The sequence below is a fragment of the Prionailurus viverrinus genome, chromosome A3 (assembly GCF_022837055.1).
Source record: "Prionailurus viverrinus isolate Anna chromosome A3, UM_Priviv_1.0, whole genome shotgun sequence".
NCBI classification, from domain to species: Eukaryota; Metazoa; Chordata; class Mammalia; order Carnivora; family Felidae; genus Prionailurus; species Prionailurus viverrinus.
The window spans coordinates 14,620,572-14,643,337 of NC_062563.1; the positions used below are offsets into that span (position 1 = coordinate 14,620,572).

The 22,766-nt window shown below is 41.4% G+C and overlaps 1 long non-coding RNA gene across 1 annotated transcript in view; it reads left to right on the top strand.

Annotated features, from left to right (window-relative positions):
• Positions 1 to 20,903, top strand: part of LOC125163007 (uncharacterized) — a 58,987-nt gene extending 38,084 nt beyond the window's left edge. Inside the window, exons 3-4 of the long non-coding RNA XR_007151231.1 lie at positions 18,682 to 18,763; positions 19,939 to 20,903. This is a non-coding gene — a long non-coding RNA (uncharacterized LOC125163007). The remainder of the gene's footprint in view (positions 1 to 18,681; positions 18,764 to 19,938) is intronic.
• The last annotated feature ends 1,863 nt before the right edge of the window (positions 20,904 to 22,766 follow it).

Consider the following 22,766-nt stretch of genomic DNA (forward strand, 5'->3'; position numbering starts at 1 on the left):
GGTTTTTTTTAAGTTTTTTAATGTTTATTTATTTTTGAGAGAGAGGCAGAGTGTGAGTAGGGGAGGGGCAGAGAGAGAGGGAGACAGAATCTGAAGTAGGCTCCAGGCTCTGAGCTGTCAGCACAGAGCCCGATGCAGGGCTCGAACCCACAAACTGTGAGATCATGACCTGAGCCGAAGTCGGATGCTTAACCGACTGAGCCACCCAGGCGCCCGACCACATAAACTTAATGTCCAAATGTTCTGTATCAAAGAGACAAAGAAGAATTGTACATTGATAAATATTAGCCTTCAGATTCTGTATTAGTCTTTATGCACCAAAGCGGTATGCTTTAAATCAAGTAAAACTTAATAGAAACAAAAAGAATTTTTTGTTTTATGTCTCAGAAAACTGTTTACATGGGCAAATTGAGTACAGAAGAAGAGTGTCACAATTAAACTTGACCTAAATGTTCCAAAGTTACTGTATACCCAACATTTATTTGATAGCCAGCCCTTTGAGTTTTGCAATGTGTTAGGAACAAAGAAAATCTCCACAGATTCTAAAAGCAGAAATTCTATGTCTGGGGCACCTGGGTGGCTCAGTCGGTTAAGCGTCTGACTTCGGCTCAGGTCATGATCTCGTGGTTTGTGGGTTCGAGCCCCATGTCCGGCTCTGTGCTGACAGCTCAGAGCCTGAAGCCTTCTTCGGATTCTGTGTCTCCCTCTCTGCCCCTTCCCCCTGCTCATTCTCTCTCTCTCTCTCTCAAATATTAAAAATCTTTTTAATTAAAAAAAATTGTATGTCTGATTTTCTGCCCAAACTGTGATCGTATTTATTAAAAAGCCAAACAGAACAAAATAATAAAATATTGTCTGAAAAAATTTTTTCCTCCAAATTTTTGTTTAAATTCAAGTTAGTTAACATATAGTATAATATTAGTTTTAGGAGTAGAATTTAGTGATTCATCACTTACATATAACAGTGCTCAACACAACAATCACCCATTTAGCCCATCCCGCACCAGCCTCCCTCCATCAACCCCCAGATTGTTCTCTATCATTAAGATCCTTACAGTTTGCCTCCCTCTCTGTTTTTATCTTATTTTATTTTTCCTTCCCTTCCCCTATATTCATCTGTTTTGTTTCTTTAATTCTACATATGAGTAAAATTATATGGTATTTGTCTTTCTCTGATTTATTTTACCTAGCATAATACGGTCTAGATCCATCCATGCCATTGCAAATGGCAAGATTTCATTCTTTTTGATGGTTGAGTAATATTCCATTTTACACACACACACACACACACACACACACACACACACACACATCTTCTTTATCCATTCATCAGTCAGTGGACATTTGGACTCTTTCCATACTCTGGCTATTGTTGATAGTGCTGCTATAAACATTGGGGTGCATGTGCCCCTTTGAATCTGTATTTTTGTATCCTTCTGGCAAGTACCTAGTAGTGCAATTGCTGGATCATAGAGTAGTTCTATTTTTAAGTTTTTGAGGAACCTCCATACTGTTTTCCAGAGTGACTGCACCAGTTTGCGTCCCACCAACAGGGTAAGAGGGTTCCCCTGAAAAAAAAATTTTTTAATTTTGTAGCGCAAGCAGCGGAGAAGGGCAGAGGGAGAGAGAATCTTAAGCAGGCTCCATGCATAGCATGGAGCCTGACACGAGGTTCAGTCTCACGACCTCAAGATCATGACCTGAGCTGAGATCAAGAGTCGAATGCTTTACTCACTGAGCCACCCTGGTGCCCCTACCCTAAAGATTTTTTAATTATGAAACACTACAGCAAAAGAGTTATTAATTCAGATTTTGAGCTATTTAGAAAATACAGCTATTTGGAAATTGAGGCTAAATGTGAGCTATAGCCTTACCTGTACTTATTCTTAAATAAGTACAACTCAGCGAAAGGTGCTAGTGGGAACGGGACATGAAGCCAAAACCAGCGATTGCCAGACCAGCCCCTTTCTACCATAAAGAAAAGTGACATGTCTGTAAAAAACCTATGATTCTTTAAACAAAATCATTTCTTAAAAAGGGACATGGCCTTGACCATTTTATGCAGAAAGCCAATCAAAACTTCAAAGGAGCCCGGGTGGCTCAGTCAGTTAAGTGTCCAACTCTTGGTTTTGGCTCAGGCCACGATCTTGTGGTTTGTGGGTTTGAGCCTTGCATCGGGCTCTGCGCTAACAGTGCAGACTGCTTGGGGTTCTCTCTCTCTGCCTCTCCTTTCTCTCTCTCAAATAAACTTAAAAAAAAACTTCAAAGGGTAGGAACACCTAGCTGGCTCAATCAGTAGAGTGTGTGACTCTTGATCTCGGGGTCGTGAGTTTGAGCCCCACGTTGGGGGTAGAGTTAACTTAAAATTTTTTTAAATAAAAAAATCAATAAATCAAACTTCAAAGAACACATTTCCTTATACAAAGCAGAAGAAAGAAAATAGATATGGGAAACTTAACCACCTTATTCTAGGAGACAAAGACACCCCCCAAATAAACAGTGCAAGCATCGTACATACGTGTAGTCACAAAAGAATAAATAATTTCTATTTTAAACAGATACAAATTCTAAATATAAAATAGCAAAATTATTCTGCTATATAGTTAATAAATTTTGTTTCTGGGATGAACATAAATGTTGATTATTGATTACAAAGATCCTGTTGTTTAAATTTGTTACATTAAGAGAGGAAAGAAAAGCTTCCAATGGGAACCAAATTATGAATTTGATAATATTCAGCCAATTAAAAAATAATACTGTATGCAAATAAGTCACAGATGAAAAATACAGCATAGAGAATGTAGTCAATAAGGTAATGTATGGTGACAACACTTATCATTGTGAGAACTGAGTAATAGAATTATTGTCAAATCACTATGTTGTACACCTAAAACTCCTATGACATTGTATGTCAACTATACTTCAATGATAGCTTTTTTAATGCAAAAACTGAAAAAAAAATACTCTTTGAAACCAAGGAAGAAAAGAAAATCACTTAGATAACAAGCATTGCTACTCAAAACCCATTGCACATAAACATCTGAAATAATGAAACAGTGGGAACATTTTCATTATAACAAAAATGTCTAGGATGCTCCTAGTGTCGTTTAGCTTTCTTTGAAAAAAAATTGACAAGGGCAATAAAACACATATATGCGTGTCAAACTATATATAAATATATAGACAAATAATCAACAAAAATGAAAAACAAAATGTGAACAAGTTTATAAGTCAGGAGATTTCCCATCCAGGAAAATGAAACATAAGAAAAAAAGCATTGCATTCTCAATGGCAAAGCACCCCTAATTAAACAGCTGGTAATTCAAAAAGAACCGTGTAAAACCTATGGAGAGAGCAAAAGTAAAGTCTGAAGGGAATGCTGGAAGCTCCGAATATATTAACCATCAAAAATTCTTGGAAGGAAATATTAATACCAGAAACATTAGTTCTCAAAAGTTGATCCATAAATTTAATGAAGTACCAATAAAAATAGCAATGTTTTTTTTTAAGTTTATTTATTTTTGAGAGAGAGAAAGTGGGAGTGGGAAAGGGGCAGAGAGAGGGACAGAGAGAATCCCAAGCAGGCTCTACACTGTCAGCATGGAGCCCAATGCAGGGCTTGAACCCATGAACCATGAGATCATGACCTGAGACAAAGATGGACGCTCAACCGACTGAGCCACCCAGGCTCCCCTCAGCAGGTTTTTTTTTTTTTTAATGGAACTTCGTAAATAGATGCTAACATTCAAATGGAGGGGAGTGTGGGAGATGAATCCATTTTTTTAAGAGAATAAGGAAGGGGTTCCCACATCCACAGAATATAAAGCTGTAGTAGTTATAGAATAATAATTGGCATAGGAACAGGTGAGCAGATCAATGGAATCGAGTAACAAGCCCAGAAATCCACATATCAATTGTAAAATGATTGAATGAACAACAAGTAGATAAATGAACATCCTCTGGGGGAGGAAGAAGAGAAGAAGAAAGTCTGTATCTGGAGTTGTCCACAGAAGTAAATTCCAGATGAGACAGACACTAACATGAAAAGGGCATACCAATGTTACAATAAATTACAATAGTTGGGAGTCAGTGGGGAGAGGAGGTCTTAAGCAAAACTTAAGGTTCAAGAAACAAAATGGAAATGACTAATACAGTCAATGACCCTATATTAAAGATAGAAAATCTACCGGAAGCAAAGTGATAGGCAACATATCTGGAGACATTTGCCTAGGGCATAGCCAAAATTAATATTCAGAATCTATATGCAGCTTAATAACTAAGAAAAGGAGAAGCTCTTGGTAGTGAATAAGACTCTGTGAAAATTCATTGTTCAAATGAAGACAAAGGGCCAATAAAGGTGAAAGATGGTCAGATCCAGTAGGAATCAGGGAAATGCAATTAAATTACTCATGAGCTCTAATTTCTTGGCAAGAAAGTCCCAATACCCAAACACAGATAATATCTACTGTGGTCGAGCTCTGGGAACAAAGAACTCCCCAGCAGTGGAGATGGGTTTAAAAATTGGTCCGTGTCTTTTCAAAGTACAACTTGGTTATACTTCTGAAAACAAGAATAGCTCATATCTTTTAATGAACTACGTTTTAGTAGAAAAATATTTGCACATCCACGGTACATTTACAGCAGATTATTGCAACAGTAAAATACACAGGGACTGTATGGATATATAATTAGAGGAGTAGTTTATGGGATAATCAGACTGGAATTGCATGCAGAAGTTGTAAGAATTAGAGTGCTCTCTATGGATAGCCATAGACATATCTCTAGAGGGCGCACCTGGGCGGCTTGGTTGAGGGTCTGATTCTTACTTCGGCTCAGGTCATGATCCCAGGGTCGTGGGATTGAGCCCTGCGTCGGGCTCCACGCTGAGTGTGGAGCCTGCTTGGGATTCTCTCTCCCTCTTTCCATCTCGTGTGCTCTCTCTCAAACACACACATACACATAGAATACTGTGAAGTTTTAAAAAAGTGTTTACAGGGGCGCCTGGGTGGCGCAGTCGGTTAAGCGTCCGACTTCAGCCAGGTCACGATCTCGCGGTCCCGGAGTTCGAGCCCCGCGTCAGGCTCTGGGCTGATGGCTCAGAGCCTGGAGCCTGTTTCCGATTCTGTGTCTCCCTCTCTCTCTCTGCCCCTCCCCCGTTCATGCTCTGTCTCTCGCTGTCCCAAAAATAAATAAACGTTGAAAAAAAAAAATTTTTTTAATAAAAAAGTGTTTACAGGATATTACATAGGTTTTCCCATTTTTATACAAAAATCTAAAAATGTTAATTATATGTATAATTATGTATATGCACACATATAAATGCCTAAAGAGTCACAGTCTATAAAAACTGGAGGAAATGAGATAGGGTTGGGGATCAATGGGAATCAATGAAGGATTTCACTTTTTATTCTGCATTTTTTTCATTAATACGAGAATCTGCAGGGGTGCCTGGGTGGCTCTGTCGGTTAAGTGTCTGACTTCAGCTCAGGTCATGATCTTGCAGTCTGTAAGTTCAAGCCCCACATTGGGCTCTGTGCCAACGGCTCAGAGCCTGGAGCCTGCTTCAGATTCTGTGTCTCCCTCTGTCTCTGCCCCTCCCCTGCTTGCGCTCCATCTCTCAAAAATAAACAAACCTTTAAAAAATTGTTTAAATATGAGAATCTGTAAGTATGTTTATAGTTTGAAAGAAGAGAAGTGTGATATGCCAGGACAAACACAGAATTCAGTTTAGCTTTGTTTGATTCTCAGGGTCCAGCTTAATAACCACTACATTCTACTCAATGACATCATGTATATTATATTCATGAAAATTCCTTAAACATTTTAAGAAATGTTTTGACCAAATTAAGTATAATTGAATTAAATGTACTTAAAAGTCCTATTTTCTATATGTGGGTGTTTGGCTTGTTTCCAATTCTTTGATGTCAGGCATTGACTAAGCTTTGTCCTCATGTTAAATTCTGCAAAAATTCAATCACCTAACCTTTCTGTCTACATTGATTTGTTTCTGAATGTTCACCGTCATTGCATTTAACCTCTCAACATTAAAGGCCAATTTCATTGTACCTTGGTGAGATTAATAAAAGAATTTGGTAAGGGTGCCTGGGTGGCTCAGTCAATTAAGCATCCGACTTCGGCTCGGGTCATGATCTCACAGCTCATGAGTTCAAGCCCCCTGTCAGGCTCTGTGCTGACAGCTCAGAGCTTGGATCCTGCTTCAGATTTGTGTCTCCCTCTCTCTCTGCCCCTCCCCTGCTCCCACTCTCTCTCTCTCTCAAGAAATAAATAAGCATTTAAAAAAAAAAGAATTTGGTAGTGTGCATAATCCCTAAATTTCTTTTCTTATCCAGATGTATCCTGGCATTGCAACAGGTTCACACCAGTCTGTCCTAACTGACCGTTCGCTTTACCCCTGATCAACAGGAGGTTTCAGAACAACAGATGCAAATCCAGCCGGAGATTTTGCAACTCTTAACAAGTCCTAGCAATTCCAGCAAGTTCCCAGGTGGTCCTGATGCTGCTGTCCAATACCTGCTCTCTAGCTCCATCCCCAACTCAGTTGGTCTCTGCTGCACCCCCACAGTGAAATTCCTAGCAAATCCCCCGGCACTGCTCATAGTAGACCATCTTCTGATACCCTTTGGTCAGTACCTCCTTGAGTCGTTTGTTGAGTGACTATGTGAGTTTTGGAAGAGAACTTCCGCTCTCTGACTAGTTTCATCTGGAGAGACAGACGTGGAAAACTTGCTACTGGACATGAGAGTATGAGAAGCCGGGACACCCCGGCAGCTGACGTGTTAGGAACTGCCTGTCGGCATCTCAGAAGAAGAGACGAGAAGTTAATGCGTCTGGGACAGGATTTTTTTTTTAATGAAAGAATCATTTTCTCCTCCCCCTTCTCCTCTTCTTCGTTCTGTCACTAGAGAAGAACAGACTCTGAGAAGCCACACCTTGGAACTGAAAACAGGAGCATGAGAGACCAGGAATCCCACAGCACCCCCCTCCCACCACAGAGAGGGAACAGACTAGACTGTTTCAGACCCCCTAACTTGGACCCTCTGATTCCCTGCGTTACCTGATGGGCCCACAGGGTTGCTACAGCAGCCAGGACCTGGGGTAGAGCAGGCTGCCCCAGTGATCTAGAGTCCGAAACTGCCCTCCCTCACCAAATCTGTCCAGGAAAATGAAACTGCCTCTAGCATCCAGCAGACAGGGAGTGAACTCCCTTTCTGCAAGAAGGAAATCCCACTACTAAGGTGGACCCGGCCTACACCCGAACCCACTTATATGGGGCTCAGATAAACATACCCAGGACCTTCTGGTTTCTCAGTCAGGGCCAGGCACCTGCCTACACATTGCCCAGCACTTCGGGCCCATAGTGTAATGAGGAGAGGAGTAGAGCAGTCATCCTTAACTTGAGCTTGTACCACAGGCACTTGTCAAAACATCCATTGCCAAGCCCCACCCCAGGCTCTCTGAATCAGTAAGTCTGGTGTGGGGCCCAAGAGTTTGTATGGCTCATAAGCTTCTGGGTGCTGCTGGTGGAGGACCATACTTTGAAAACCAGTGGACTGAGGAATAAACAAGGCTTAGGCTGAAAAATTATGAGCGTTCTTTAGCAATGCCTGCTATGTGCCTCAGTCTATAGTACACAGACCCCACAGGCCTTGTGACCCATTTCCCCCTTGACACTTTGAGACGAAGGGTCTCACCCGGCCATCCTTACCTTCACAAGGTAGCTACAGTGGAGGAGGAGAAGTAACTTGGCACCTTAGGCAGAGACACCTCCCCATCCCATGGGCCAACACTGACAGGGTGCCCTCGGGCAAGCAGCACATGCTGTCCCCCTAAGTGTGGCCTGGGTGAGGGATGAAGTGGCCCCGATGTGAATACCTAGACCAAAGGCCACAGAAGGGGGCACCAGATCCAGATACACTTGTACCCAAAGACAAGTGACACCATCAATAGATGGGGCAGAACAGAAGCCAAAATCGAAGACCAGGAAGGATCGGATGACCCTGTCGGAAGCAAGCAGGACCCAGCAGACAACACCCAGACCAGACATCTTGTCCCAGTCCCGGGACTAAGAGCCCTCTGCATAAAGACTGATACTGAGGCCCAAGAGGGAGAGACTGATACTGAGGCCCAAGAGGAAGAAGTGGAGAACTCTTGAGGAAGAACGTGCTGAATATCACTTTTGAAATAGGAAAGGAAAAAATTCCTTAGTCAAGAAATGGTTAAATATCAGGAGCTGTCCCCTTGAATGGGATCAAAAGATGAATTTTTATTTCGTCACATCAGGAGTGAGTTAAAAGCATGCCTGCTACCACCACGTCTCCTCAACATTGCAATGATCTTAGTGCAAAAGGAAAGAAAAATCAAGACAGAAGGATTGGGAATGAAACTATTTGCAGAAGACATGATTATGTCTATAGGGGCACTTGGGTGGCTCAGTTGGTTAAGCGTCTGACTCTCGGTTTCAGCTCAGGTCATGATCTCACGGTTCGTGAGTTCAAGCCCCGTTTTGGGCTCTATGCTGACAGTGCGGAGCCTGCTTGGGATTCTCTCTCTTTCTTTCTCTCTCTCTCTCTCTCTCTCTCTCTCTCTCTCTCTCTCTCTCTCTCTTCCCCCCTCCCCCACTTGTGCGTGCTCTCTCAAAATAAATAAATAAATAAATAAATAAATAAATAAATAAATGGATCTAGAAATTATTTCAGGTAAATGAATTTAGCAGGTGCCTAGATATGAAGTAAATATCTTTTAAGTCAGTGGTTTTTCTGTATGCCAACAAACAGATAATAAATGAAAATTTTTAAATATTAAAATATTCATTTGCATAGTATCAGAGTCATTTCATATAGAGGAATAAATCTAGCGGAAGCTATATTAGGTTTTCAATGCTGAAAACAACAAATAATAAGAAGAGAAATTTAAAAGGTTCTGAATGAAAGAAAGAATGTACCATGCTCTTAGGCCTGAAGACCCCCATATTATAAAGATTGCAATTTTCCCTAATTGGTCTGTAGATTTAATGCATTCTCAGTAAAAAAAAAAAAAAAAAAAAATCCCAGCAGATTTTACTGTTGAACACCTCAAGTTGACTCTTAATATGTCAAGTTGACTGTAATATGTACACACAAATTTAAAGGTCCAGTAACAGCCATGGTCAAATCAAAGAAAAATGACAAAGCCGCAGGATTTCCTAACAACGAGTGACCCTTCCCACTTTTCTATAAGAAGCCCCCTTCAGGAAGATCTCTCTGATTTGGCTTGCTCATCTCCTTCACTTTTTCCTTTGTGACTGGTCTAGGAGTAAACTTTTCTGAGACGTTGTTATAATAGCACTAAGAAAACGAAACAAGAGGCCCTTGGCTGGCTCAGTCAGTAGAGCACATGACTCTTGATCTCAGGGTTGTGAATTTGAGCCCCACACTGGGTGTAGAGATTACTTTAAAAAAGAGAGAGAGATAAGTGTCACCAATCCTGCTACTTCAGGCTGGGTTAGATAAGAAAAAATATGCCTGTCTCTGCACATTGTAATTATATAGACAGCTATGTATGGAACTTTTGGGATATGATTGGATCACGTACTTGATTTTTGTGCAACAGCATTCTACTGCACCGAGAGTTACTACTGCATTCATAGCACGTGGGAATCGGTATTTTGGAATGAGTGGAGTATGTTTGCATACTGGGTAGGGAAGTGCTGGGTATTCTGTGACTGATTTGCGTAATCTGTTGAGTGGGGATCTCAGTCTTTCTTTAAAGATACAGATTATGCAGAAGAATATTGCTATGTAAGAATATGTATGTAGATTATATGGCTTTCACAAGCTCAATAATGGTAAATAAGGCCCCAGAAATAGCTTCTACTTAATACTTCACACCCATCAATTACCAATTAGTTTGCATCTGATTGCCAAAATATTTCTCAAATCCATTCCCTTCTATCTGTTTCCAGATGCATTCCTAGACCAGGTGCCTATTACAGTCCCTGAGGAGCTGAGTGCCCTCAGTCCCTCAAGCTGCCCCTTCTCCTCCACCCTTTCCTGCTCTGGGAGGTCGGTGGGGGATCCCCAGTGTGCCAACGCTCCCCTCTGCTTGTCTTTCAACAGGAAAACTATATGGAGCCAGTCCTAAGCCATTCTGATTATTAAAAGTATTACTCTGCTGTTCTTAAAAAAAAAAAAAGTCCTGCTGGTTTCCTAATTAATTTCCTTTCAGATGAACTTTTAGAACCATCTGTCAGGGCACCTGGGTGGCTCAATCAGTTAAGCATCTGATTGCAGCTCAGATCATGATCACAGTTCTTGAGTTCGAGCCCCGCGTCAGGCTCTGTGCTGACAGCTCAGAGCCTGGAGCCTGCTTTGGATTCTCTGTCTCCCTCTCTCTCTCCGCCCCTCCCCGGCTCACGTTCTGTCTCTCACTCTCTAAAATAAACACTAAAAATTTTTAAAAAAGACTGTCAAATAAAACAGCAAAAATAAATCCGATTTTGGTTGGGTTTGTTAAACCAGGACAAGCTTTCTTGTGTGCAGTTTTCTTCATGCGGCTTCTTCACATTTGTTTTTTTCTTTCTCTTTTTACTTTTTTTCTTCTTTCCAAGGCAGTTTGTGGGAAAAAGTGGTAGCAGGACTGGCCCCGGTGGGCTGGAGGCAAAGCTTTGAGATCACCCCATCCATGCCAGCAAGGACCCCCTAAATTCTTTGTTTCTCAGCTTACTCTAAAGTCACCCCAGAGACAAGGAGACCAAGGTGGACCCCAGCCAGAGAGCTCCTTTCCAGGGCTGGAGAAAGCCGATTTCTTTCTCAGTAAGTGCACTCTGTGTGTTAGTTATGGCCATGGAAATGTACAAGAATTCTCTTCCTTGACGTGGGTGTGGTTACACTGGTTTCCCATTACAGTAATTTGATAAGCTGTACATTTGTTTTGCATACTTCTCCATAAGTGTTTTATATTTCACAAATTTAAAAAGTAAAGAAAAAAACGGGTTACCAGAATTGATTCCATAAATGCAAGGTGCTTGATAATGAAGTACTTGAGGGCAGCTGGTAAGATCACTGACGTTGTTGTTGTTGTTGTTATTGTTGTTGTTGCTGCTGCTGTTTAGTTTCCCTGATAAGGGATCATCCGCAGTGCTTGTGTGCTTTGTAGAACCAAACATGCCTGGCTTCAAATCCCAGATCTGCCCCTGAGAGGCTCTCTGACCTTGAGCAAGCTATTTAATCTGTGTTATTCTGTTTCCTCTTTTGAAAAATGAAGGTGCTGTTATGAGAATTGAATGAGATTAGAAAGGAAAAGTTTTAGCACCTTGCTACTCAAAATGTGATGGGGATGGGGGCACCTGGGTAGCACAGTCGATTGAGTGTCTGACTCTTGGTTTCAGCTCAGGTCATGATCTGTCATGAGACTGAGCCCTGCACTGGACTCCATGTTAACAGTGCACGAGCTTGGTTGAGATTCTGTCTCTCCCTCTCTCTCTCTCTCTCTCTCTCTCTCTCTCTCTCTCTCTCTGCCCCTCCCTGCCTCAAATAAGTACTCTTAAAAAAAAATGGGATAGGGGGCCAGCAGCATGGGCATCACTGGGGACTGTCAGGAATGCAGGATCTTGTGCCCTACCCCACACTGGCTGAATAGGACATCTGCATTTTAACAAGGTTCCGAAGTGATTCTATGCACATCACCTAGTACCTAATAGGCACATAGGCATCCGATCAGTGTTGTTATTACAAGCCTCTTTATTTACGTTCTTAACTATCTCCACCTTCACAGTCATGAGGTTAGGATTTTTTTTTAATTTTTTAAAATATTTATTGATTTTGGAGAGAGAGAGAGAGAGAGAGAGAGAGCGAGCAAATGGGGGTGGGGCAGAGAGAGAAGGAGACACAGAATCCAAAACAGACTCCAGGCTCTGAGCTGTCAGCACAGAGCCTGACGCGGGGCTTGAACCCACGAACCATGAGATCATGACCTGAGCCAAAGTTGGACACTTAATGGGATGAGCCACCCAGGCTCCCCGACGTTAGGGTTTAAATCCTCATTTTGATAAATAAGTAAAGTAAGGCTCAGAGGTGAAGTAGAGGTCATATAGCTAGTGGATGGAGTTGCTGGGATTCAAACATATACTTAACTCTAAATTTGATTATCTTTTGAATACATGTTTATGCCTAAAATTAAAAATGTATGCACCATTTTATCCTTAATATGAAAAGGATATAAAGTATCTGTAATATCCTGTGTCCCACATGCCAAATAATTGTGGAGAAAATATTGAATTAATCTTACTATTCTGGTGATTGCATTTCAAAGGGTCAGACAGTGAGAAAGCCTCTCTAGTCTGCCTCTGTCCTCAGTCACCCAGTTTAGAGTTTACAGCCCAGTCTGAGGTTCTAGATCGAGTTCATTTGACACCCAGGCACACGTCCAAGCTCCAGAGGAACACAAACGAGCTCAAAAGAAGGAAGAAGGGGATGGTTCTAGGAGTACCTTGGAGAGTACCCTTCCTAACCTGAGACCTCTTAAGGCAGTGTGTCACAGTGTGACGGTCGAAGCTATGAGCAAACTTGGAGAGAGGAGCAGTAAGCCAGGGCAAAAGGGACTGGTAAGGGACAGGGTCTGAGGGGAAAATAAACATTACTGTAGGGTGTTGGAGGGGTTGGCACTGGAATAAGAGCTCCCCAACCCCAGCAGATGAAGTGTTCTCCACTCTCCCCTAAACTACACACCAATTTTATTTTCTGCTTCCTCTTTCCAGATTCTGGGCTGGTTTTATACCATATGCATTACCATACTTAGGGTAACTGATTGATTTTTTTCCCCCCTCGATCCTGGCCAAGGTGAAGAAAAGCTTTTCCTCTTAGCTAGAGAAGCACTGAAAGGTAGTGAACTTCACAAGTTATCTAAATCTTGCTCCTTGTTTAAAATAGCAATAACATTAGGGTAGAATGAATAACTCGCCTGGGATCACATATATCGTTAGCAACAGAATTAAGACTAGAAATTGAGAGAAGCCTCCTGCTATTGTTTTTAGATGAAATGGATGAATGTCTAGGAAAACATCAATTACTAAAACTGACAACAGAAGAAATAGAAAATCTACATAATTCTTTTACTATTTAAAATTCTTTTAAAAATTCATTCCATAACTTAAAATTTGAGGACCCAGATATTATCACCAATTAATTGTACCAAATATATAATGAGGAAGTAATACAATCCTGTAGGAATTGTTCTAGAGAATAGAACAAGAAGAAGTATTCTTCAACTTATTTTATTGGCCAACATAATCTTGATATCAAAACCAAATTAAGGATATTATAAGAATGAAACATTAAAAGTCAATCTCATTCATGAAGTAGAAGAATTCTAAAAAAAAATATTAGCAAATTGGACAATATTTCTTCCAGTTCTATTGAGATATAATTTCCAGTTCTGTTGAGATACTGTACTGACATACGGTACTGTGTAAGTTTAAGATGTACAGCATAGCTTGGTGGCTCAGTCGGTTAAGCATCCAACTTCGGCTCAGGTCATGATCTCACGGTTCATGGGTTCGTGCCCCGCGTCGGGCTCTGTGCTGACAGCTCAGAGCCTGAAGCCTGCTTTGGATTCTGTGTCTCCCCCTCTCTCTGCCCCTCCCCTGCTTGTGCTCTCTGTCTCTCAAAAAATGAATAAATGTTAAACAATTTTTTTTTAAGATGTAAAGCATGACTTGACTTTTTTTTAAAAGATTTTATTTTTTTTTTTAAGTAATCTTTACACCCAATATAGGGCTCAAATTCACAACCCTGAGATCAAGAGTCATACATTCCACTGACTGAGCCAGTGAGGCACCCTGACTTGACTCTCACATTTTATGAAATGGTTACCACAGTGAATTTAGTTAATATCCATTATCTCACTTAGATAAAAAAAAAAAAGCAATATTTTTAAAAGGTGAGATTTCATGATCAAGCTGAATTTAGTCCAGGAATACAGTATTTGTTCAACTCTAAAAATTAATCAGTGAAACAAAAATATATTAGCAACATACAGGTCATAGCAATAATATGGAAAGTGCATTTGTTAAAATTCAGTCTAGTCATAATTTTTTAAATTCATAATTTCAAAGATCCTTAGCAAACTAGAAAGGAAGGAGGTTTCCTAAATATGATTGGTAATGGACATTTATAAGAAACCAACAGCAAGTATACTAATGCTTCATATTAGGTACAAATTTCAATATAATACAAGCCTTTTGGAGTTTCCAAAATTGTAAGGAACCACATAAATTATAAGCAGTAAAGAGCGCTAATTGTGAGTTTTGTTTATGTTACTGAGATTTGGCTATGTCATTTTAGCAAATAAACTAAAATTCACCCATTTAACAATCAAGCTCAGGATTGTTAATGTCCTTGAATAAGTACACTGTTACTAATGCTTTAGGATATTTTGAGTGATTTTGTTACTTTGGCAGTTATTTTAACATTCACCGTTATTAAAATTTTAAATATTTTAATTACTACACCAGTCTCATCCAAATATTCATTAAATGGTAGTGCTCTTAGGGGGCTTAAAAATTCATGAAGACCAATTACTTTGAAGTGAAAATTAGATGTTACAATATACCACGAAGACACTTAAACAAACACCATAATGCACTGTGCAGTTAATTTAGCGGAGAACGCTCAATACAACATCAGAGCTAATGCCGAGAAAATAAAACGAGGCAGTATTAAAGCAGATACATTCCACGGTGGGTGCGAATTTATGCTCCCTGAGAATGTTTTCTTCCTATTCTACATCTCTTCCTACGGGGATATGAGAATTGAATAATGCAGGCTTTGAATTTTTCCAGGTCTTATGAACAAAATCCTTGCATAGACTACTCCATTGTTACGTATGAAATAAAGTAATTTTAAATTTTTTTGGTTCGATTTTGTTCCTGTATTTGCTTTTATATGCTTACACCATTTATGATTTTCATACAAAAAAAGATCAATACCTTATATTTTTGTGTAAAATGCGTATTATTTTAAAAAAATTTTTAGCATTTATCTATTTTTTGAGAGACAGAAAGAGTGTGAGCAGGGGAGGGGCAGAGAGAGAGGGAGACACAGAATCCGAAGCAGGCTCCAGGCTCTGAGCTGTCAGCACAGAGCCTGATGCAGGCCTTGAACTCACAAACTGCGAGATCATGACCTGAGCCAAAGTCAGATGCTTAACCGACTGAGCCACCCAGGTGTTCTGAAAAGTATATTATTTTTTAAATACTGTAAATTCTCCCCATGTCAGTTTATATATCTCGGCCTTATGAACTTTCATGGTTACCTGATATATTTCCCACCTTATGGATTCCTACAACCCGTTTTCTTTTTTTTCCCCCTGTTTTTCTGTTTTGTTTTGTTTTGTTTTTTTTAGATTTAGATTCCCTTTTAATGTTTATTTTTCAGAGAGAGAGAGAGGGAGACAGAGGACATAAAAAGGGCTCTCTGCTGTCAGCACAGATGCAGGGCTCAAACTCACAAACCGTGAGATCATGACCTGAGCCAAAGTCAGATGCTTAACTGACTAAGCCACCCAAACGCCCCTAGATTTAGATTTTTGACAATGTGGCGCTGTTAACATAAATCGTAAGAAATGTACTTATATGTGTATCTTTAGACAATTATTTCCTTAGGTTGTATCTCTAATAATAGAATTTCTACATTAAAGTACATGCTTCTTTAAATCTTGGTACAGAGTAGCTTCCAAATTGTTCTATAAATTATATTCCAAATAGAAATTTATGAGAATGAACATTTCCCCAAACTTATGCCCACCGTGGATATCATTTTTTCTTTATAATCTTTGCCAACTGTAAAGGCCAAAAAATGTATTTAAACATTTGCATTTTTTATTTGTAGTTTATCGGCTGCTTTCACATATTTATTCCTCATTTGCATTTTCCCTTTTATTACTTTCTCCTTCATATCCATATATCACTTTTATGGTAGTGCGATCTTCTTATAAATGTGTAAGAGATAATTAAATGAAGTCCATAAACCATTTCTTTCATATATTTAACAAATGTGTTGTCCAAGTGTGTTTTTACTTGATTTTTTTTCCTGAAAGTAAGGTTTCAAATTTTTCAAGAGTAAAATTCAGCACTCATTTCAAGTCTGACAGCTGGCCATCCCTGCCCAGAAATTAGTGAGAAAGTTCTTTTATATTTTCTCAAGGTACTTGGTGGCTTCCTGTTAAAATGTCAAATTAAGAGTCGATACAAAATGTATGTCTTATAATGTGTCTGTACTAGAGACATAAGCTTGTCTTCTCCTCCCACTGCCCCTAGTTTCCTAACATGATTTCTTGACTGCCTCATTTGTCCCCTCCTCCCACAGTGCCCGACTTGGAAATTCTACCTGCTCTCAATTCTTATGAGCTCTTGGGTACCTGCTCTTCTAAGAAGCCAGAGGCAACCGTTTGACTATCACATTTATATCATACATATACGTCTGATAGGAAATACTACAATTTTTCTCAAGTCTTGGCTTTTTTCCCAGGGCTTTTTTGTTTGTTTGTTCCAGATGAAATTTAGATGTGTTCTGTTAAGTACAATAACAAAGAAAGAACAAAACAATGGAAGGAAGGAAGGAAGGAAGGAAGGAAGGAAGGAAGGAAGGAAAGAAAGGGAAAGAAAGAAAGAAAGAAAGAAAGAAAGAAAGAAAGAAAGAAAGAAAGAAAGAAAAGGAAAACTGCATCACTCAAGTTATTGAGATTTTGACTGGACTTTTATCAAAGAATGTTGAGCTTTCCCATCTAGGAAAACAATATGTGTCTTTACAATACAATATGTGTCACATCGTTAATGTCACATGGTAGAAGGTAATAGTTTCTTTTGTGTAATTCTGCCAAATTCTTGGGGTTTTTTTATTTGAGTATAGTTGACACACAATGCTATATTAGTTTGAAGTGTACAACATAGTGATTCCACAGGTTAGCACATTATGCTATGCTAACCACAAGTGTAGCTAAATTCTTATTAACCTAGTGCTAGATACTGAATGCCTCTGTCAATGGATCTCACTTCCTATTACTATCATTGGCATAAGAGATACAATTGATATAAGAGTATATTGACCTTCACACCATCTTAATCATGGGATCAAAGGTGATATTACCAAAACTGGAACAAACTAACATCATGTACATGAAACTGATCTGATGTGACTTACCAGGAACATAACATCCCTTATGTAGAATTTCTGCCAAGAAATGTATAACCTGAATCTAATTGTGAGGAAACAAACCCAAATGAAGGCATATTCTTCAAAACAACTGGTCTGTCTGCTTGAAAACTGACAGTGCCATGAAAGACCGAGGAAGACTGAGGAACTGCCCAGGAGTCTGGGCAGTGTGACAAATGGATCTAATGAATGATTCTGAATTGGATCCTGGATCAGGAAAAAAAAATGTTAGGCGATTATTGAGACAGTGGGTAACATGTGAATATGGTCTACATATTAGGTAACATTTCAGTGTTCAATTCCTTGGATTTGATCTTTGGTATTACATAAACGAATGCCCTTGTTCTTAGGAAATATAGGCTAAAGTTTTAGGGGTGACAGTTCACGTTTGCAACTTACTCTCAAATAGTGAGGAGGATGAGAACAGAGAAATTGAAAGTACAAATGTCAACAATTGGTGAATCTAAGTAAATGGTTTCTAGGTGTTCATGCAGAATGAATCACTCCTGCAATCTTCCTGTAAGTTTGAAATTTTTCCAAATAAAAAGGTTAAAAGGGCCAGAAAATTATTAACCGCACGTTTAATGAAAAGATCAAACTACCACATTGAACTCTTAGGGTCCTGTTTTAGCAAAGGTATCGCCTAACATGGTCGTCTCTGGGAAGGGAGATTATGAGGGCTGTCCTTGATCAAATCTTCCTTTGACTTTTAGTGTATCTGCCGTTTTATCTAAAATTTTAGTGCATTTTGAAATCTCTTTTTTAATTTTCTTAATGTTTATCTACCTTTGAGAGAGAGAGAGAGACAGAGGGAGAGAGGGAGCACAAGCGGCGGGGGGGGGGGGGGGGGGGGGGAGGGAGACACAGAATCCAAAACAAGCTCCAGGCTCTGAGCTGTCAGCACAGAGCCCGACGCGGGGCTGGAACCCATGAACCATGAGATCATGACCTGAGCCGAAGTCAGACGTTTAACCAACTGAGCCACCCAGGCGCCCCTGAAATCTCATTTTGAGCGGAGGTGGTGTTGCATTCCTGGGGGGGGAGGGGGGGGGAAGACTTGCTGGTGGTGGGCATCAATCTTTTGCTATATTGCTGGGCTTTATTTTCTAGAACTTTAGTTAAATTCTTGTTTTCATGTGTGCAGTTGACATACTCAAGGTACATTTCTCAAGGTAACTTTGAGTCTAAGGGGACCCTGGTTGTAGGCGGAGCCGGGTTCAGATGCCTAATCCAGGGGGTTATGGAGGAACCAGGGCTCTAAACAAGAGTAAAGATGATTTTGGACAAATAACCCAACTCACCCAATAGGCAAGGGCACTTCTGACATTCCCTGAGGGGGCGCAGAGACTTATGGGAAACGGCGTCCCGAATTTGATGGATGACCGGGAGCAGAGCCCAGGGAAAGGAGTCCCTCGCAGCTCCTTCTGCGCATGTGCAGCTCTTCCTCCTTGTTGGCCCGCTCTCTCGTCTCCAGGTTCGCAGCGCAGGTAATCGACAAGCCTCCCGGTCGACGCGCTGGTCCGTGACCGAGTCCTGCGGGAGAATGCGCACCCCAGGTGAGAACCTAGTTTGGAGGGTTGCTTTGCCGGGTGTGGGATAGGTCTGTGCCCACTCGTGGTGGAAGCGAAAACTTGGGCGAATCCCACGCGGCCCGAGACCCTAACGAAAACCAGAGACAAAGTAGTTTGGCTGCAGACCCGCAGGTTCCACGACAAGGATAAGGGCGCGGGTTTCTTGGTCAGAATGAAGTGCTCTGAGAAAAGGCATCTGAATGTTAAAGAGCTGTTTCCAGAAGCTCTTTGAATTTGCCCGTGCCCTGGTCACGTATTCATTAGCGGGTCAAATCCAGGACAGCAGCGGGGATGAAAGTGAATTCTTGTATTTATTATATGCCTGCAAGCTAAGGGCAGGTGGCGGGTCTGCATTATAGCAGACTGATACAGGAGCCTCAGTTTGAACTCAGACGAGTTTAAATTCTAGCTCGGCCACTGAGTCTCCGTGGGCAACATGATGAGCCTCTAAGACTCAGTTTCCCCATCCTAAAATGAACTCATTCCTAAAACCTGCCTCAATGTTGCTCTGTGTATTGAATAAGAGAGCACCTGTAAAGCACTCATCATGGGTCCTCACTGAGTAACTGGGAAATGTTAATTACCTTTATCACCGTTCTTTTCATTAAGAATATTATTTATTTCCAAAGACCCCCTGTAAATTTGGTATTAATCCCATTTTAACCGAGAAGAAAACCAAGGCTCTGGAGGTGAAGCCTCATGGACAGTAACTGAGGGAGTTGGGATGCACATCTCAGTTTTATTTCTAAATCCCATGCCGGGGTTCATCCAGCAGCACATCCTTTACAGCACTTAGCAGAGTGGCAAGCCCCCAAGCACCACGAGGAACAACCTGGAGTGGATGGACCAGGCTGACGTCTCTAGAGTTCTTGGAGATTTCTTGGCATCTGTTCAGAACCCTCGGGTTACCGTGTAATGGAGGCTTCTAGACGTCAAGGGGCTTCAAGCCCCTTGAGGGCTTGTTAAAACCCAAGAGCTGTCTGGGCCCCACCTCCAGCGTCTCTGGTTCAGAAGGGCCCCCAAATCGGCATTTCTATCAAGTTCCCCAGTGATGCTAATACTGCTGGCCTGGGAGCCACGAAAGTTGTACGGGGGTGGTGAAGGCCAAGAGAGAGTTGGGACCTGGGCTGGAGATTATTATTTGAATTTACCCCCTCCAGCCAGGTTCCTATTTCCTTGGATCACACAGCTCTTGTGAGGAAAGAAGGTGGGGCCACCAGGAGCAGGACTCCCACCTGGGAGGGGAGATCCCCATCCTACCCGGATACAGCTCACCTCCGATGCGGGGGCACAGATCCCAGGAACAAGCACGTTCTATCTTGACTTCCTCTGGGGCAATTCCTGATCCTTCCGCCCTGAAGAGCATCACCACACCAGACGTTGTCGAGAGCCATCAATCGGTGAAGATGTGAGCCGACTTTCAAAAGAGAGAGGTCAGCTGAGCTGAGGGTGCTGGGCAAGAGGCAGGCTCCCTGGGATGAGGAAATCCTGTGGATGGTTGGTGAGGGTGTGGTCTGGGAGGAAGGCGGGGGAGACACTCTCTCCACTCCTCCCAGAGACTCCTCCCCGCAATTTTTATTCTCCAGTCCCTCTTCTGGGATCTACACAGCCCACAGACCCCGGCCATCACCTCATCTGGAATTTAGAGATATGCTACCCACCCCTCATTCCTGCCTTTGTAGGAGTACAGAAAGGGGGTCTTCAGGAGTTCTATAATCCTGCCTTATTTTAGAAGTGAACAGTATGAACTCTGAGCGAGTCATTAGCATAGGGTTAAGTTCAAGGTTTCTGGAGACTACCAGGGTTCAAAGCGTGGCTCTACCCTGTTACTTTCACTTCTTTCCCTCAATTTCCTCATCTGTAAACTGGGAGTAATAACACTACCTACATTCTGCTTTATTTTAAGGAATAAATGAGGTAATATATGTGAAGGACTTAGAATAGTGCCTGTTACACAGGAAGAACTACCCAAGTATTTTCAGTATCATCAATATTATTATAATCTCAGTTTACATGATTTGTTAGTCCCAGCACCTAAAGGAGCATTGGGGCCCCCTGACTCCCAAGTCCCATCCTGTCGACTGTGTCTCAGTTAAAGCAAAATTAGTTTCTTAACAAAAAATCCTTTGGAGGGGCACCTGGGTGGCTCAGTCAGTTGAGCGTCCAACTCTTGATTTAGGCTCAAGTCGTGAACTCACGGTTGTGGGATCCAGCCCCATGTGCCGCTGAGCATGGAACCTGCTTGGGATTCTCTCCCTCTCGGCCCCTCCCCACCCACGTGCATGCTCTCTCTCTCTCATTAAATAAATACACATTAAAAAAAAATCCTTTGGAGACACTGAAACCAAAGGAGAATAAATCCCTTTTAGAAAAAATGGGCCCCCTTGAAGCACACCTGTCCCTCTTGTCAGAGGTTCCTATTAATTCTTTAACTTGAAGGAGTTGAAAATACAAGTAGGAGAGTAAATGAGCAGATCTCTGTCAGGTTTTTGTTGTTTGCTGCGTCCTTTTTTACACTTTTTCTGGTGGAAATATTCAAGACATACGGAAAAAAAGTGTAATGACTCCCATATATTTGTCACAGCTTCAGCCATTATCAACATATGATCATTCTGTTTCATCTGTCCCTGCCCCAGTCACATACATGTACGTGTTCTCCCTTCCACTTTCTGTGACCAGATTACTGTAAAGAGGGTCCCAGACAGCAAAGACTTCAGAATGTACCATGTTTAATAATGGCCAGAGACACGGCTGTCATCCTTGCTAAGATTTGTTTAACCCGGTCTTTGTCTGGTTTTATATTTGTCTGTTATAAATCAAAGAAAGCTGTAAGAAACCAATTGTAAGAAACCAATAAGATAAAAATATTTACTGTCCCCGGTGAAAAGTATGCTTCTCTTGCCTCCCCGCGGTTACACCAGGGTCACGAGAGTCCCCTCGGCACACCTGCCCCTCTGAAGGGTCAGAGACTTTCTCCCACCACGTGGCTGTTTGCCAGCTACGACGTGTGGATTTCTAGGCAAGTGCTATGAGGACTGTCAGGACCGACCGCTTTTCTCGTGATTTCTCTGCTGCTTCCGCTTCCTCCAGCTCTGCCCCCACACTTCTTGAAACTTTTCCTGGAGCAGGAGAAAATGAACACATCCCAGGTGAGTCGTTTACTTATTACTCAAAATTTTCAAAGAAATCTAAGAATTAATTTTACATGTTTAGTAACCGTGCTTTCTTTCTTTTTTAATGGGGTTTTGAGAGAGAGATCATGCGAGCGAGTTGGGGAGGGGCAGAGAGACAGAAGAGAGAGAATCCCAAGCACGCTCCACACTGTCGGCACAGAGCCTGATGCAGGACTCAATCCTACAACCATGAGATCATGACCCGAGCCAAAATCAAGAGTTGGATGCTTAACCAACTGAGCCACCCAGGCGCCCCAATAATTATTGCAATTCTAGTATACGTTTTCTTGTTATTTTTGTGGTCCCAAGTTTGAAGATAAAGAGATGAAGTTATAATAGTTATAATGTTATCTGTAATTTAGGATGGCTTATAATATTCCAGTCACTGTTGGGGCATCAGGGTGGCTCAGTCAGTTGAGCATCCAACTCTCGGTTTCAGCTCAGGTCATGATCTCACAGGTTCATAGTTTCAAGCCCCACATCGGGCTCTGTACTGACAGTGTGGAGCCTGCTTAGGTTTTTCTCTCTCTCCCTCTCTCTCTGCCCCTCCCAGGCTCACACATTCTCTCTTTCAGAATAAATAAATAAACATGAAAAAAAATTAATAAAAAAAATATTCCAGTCTCTATTAAATTCCTTACCTGGCTTGGCTCTTGGAATTACAACAACAACATTAAAAGGTAGGTACTTTTATTATGCCCTTTTTACTGAAAGTATAAATAAAAGATTTAAGTGCCTGTAGCTGGTATGGTTCTAAGGATACATCATTAGAAATTTGGCCAGATAGGGGGCAGCTGGCTGACTCAGTTGGTGGA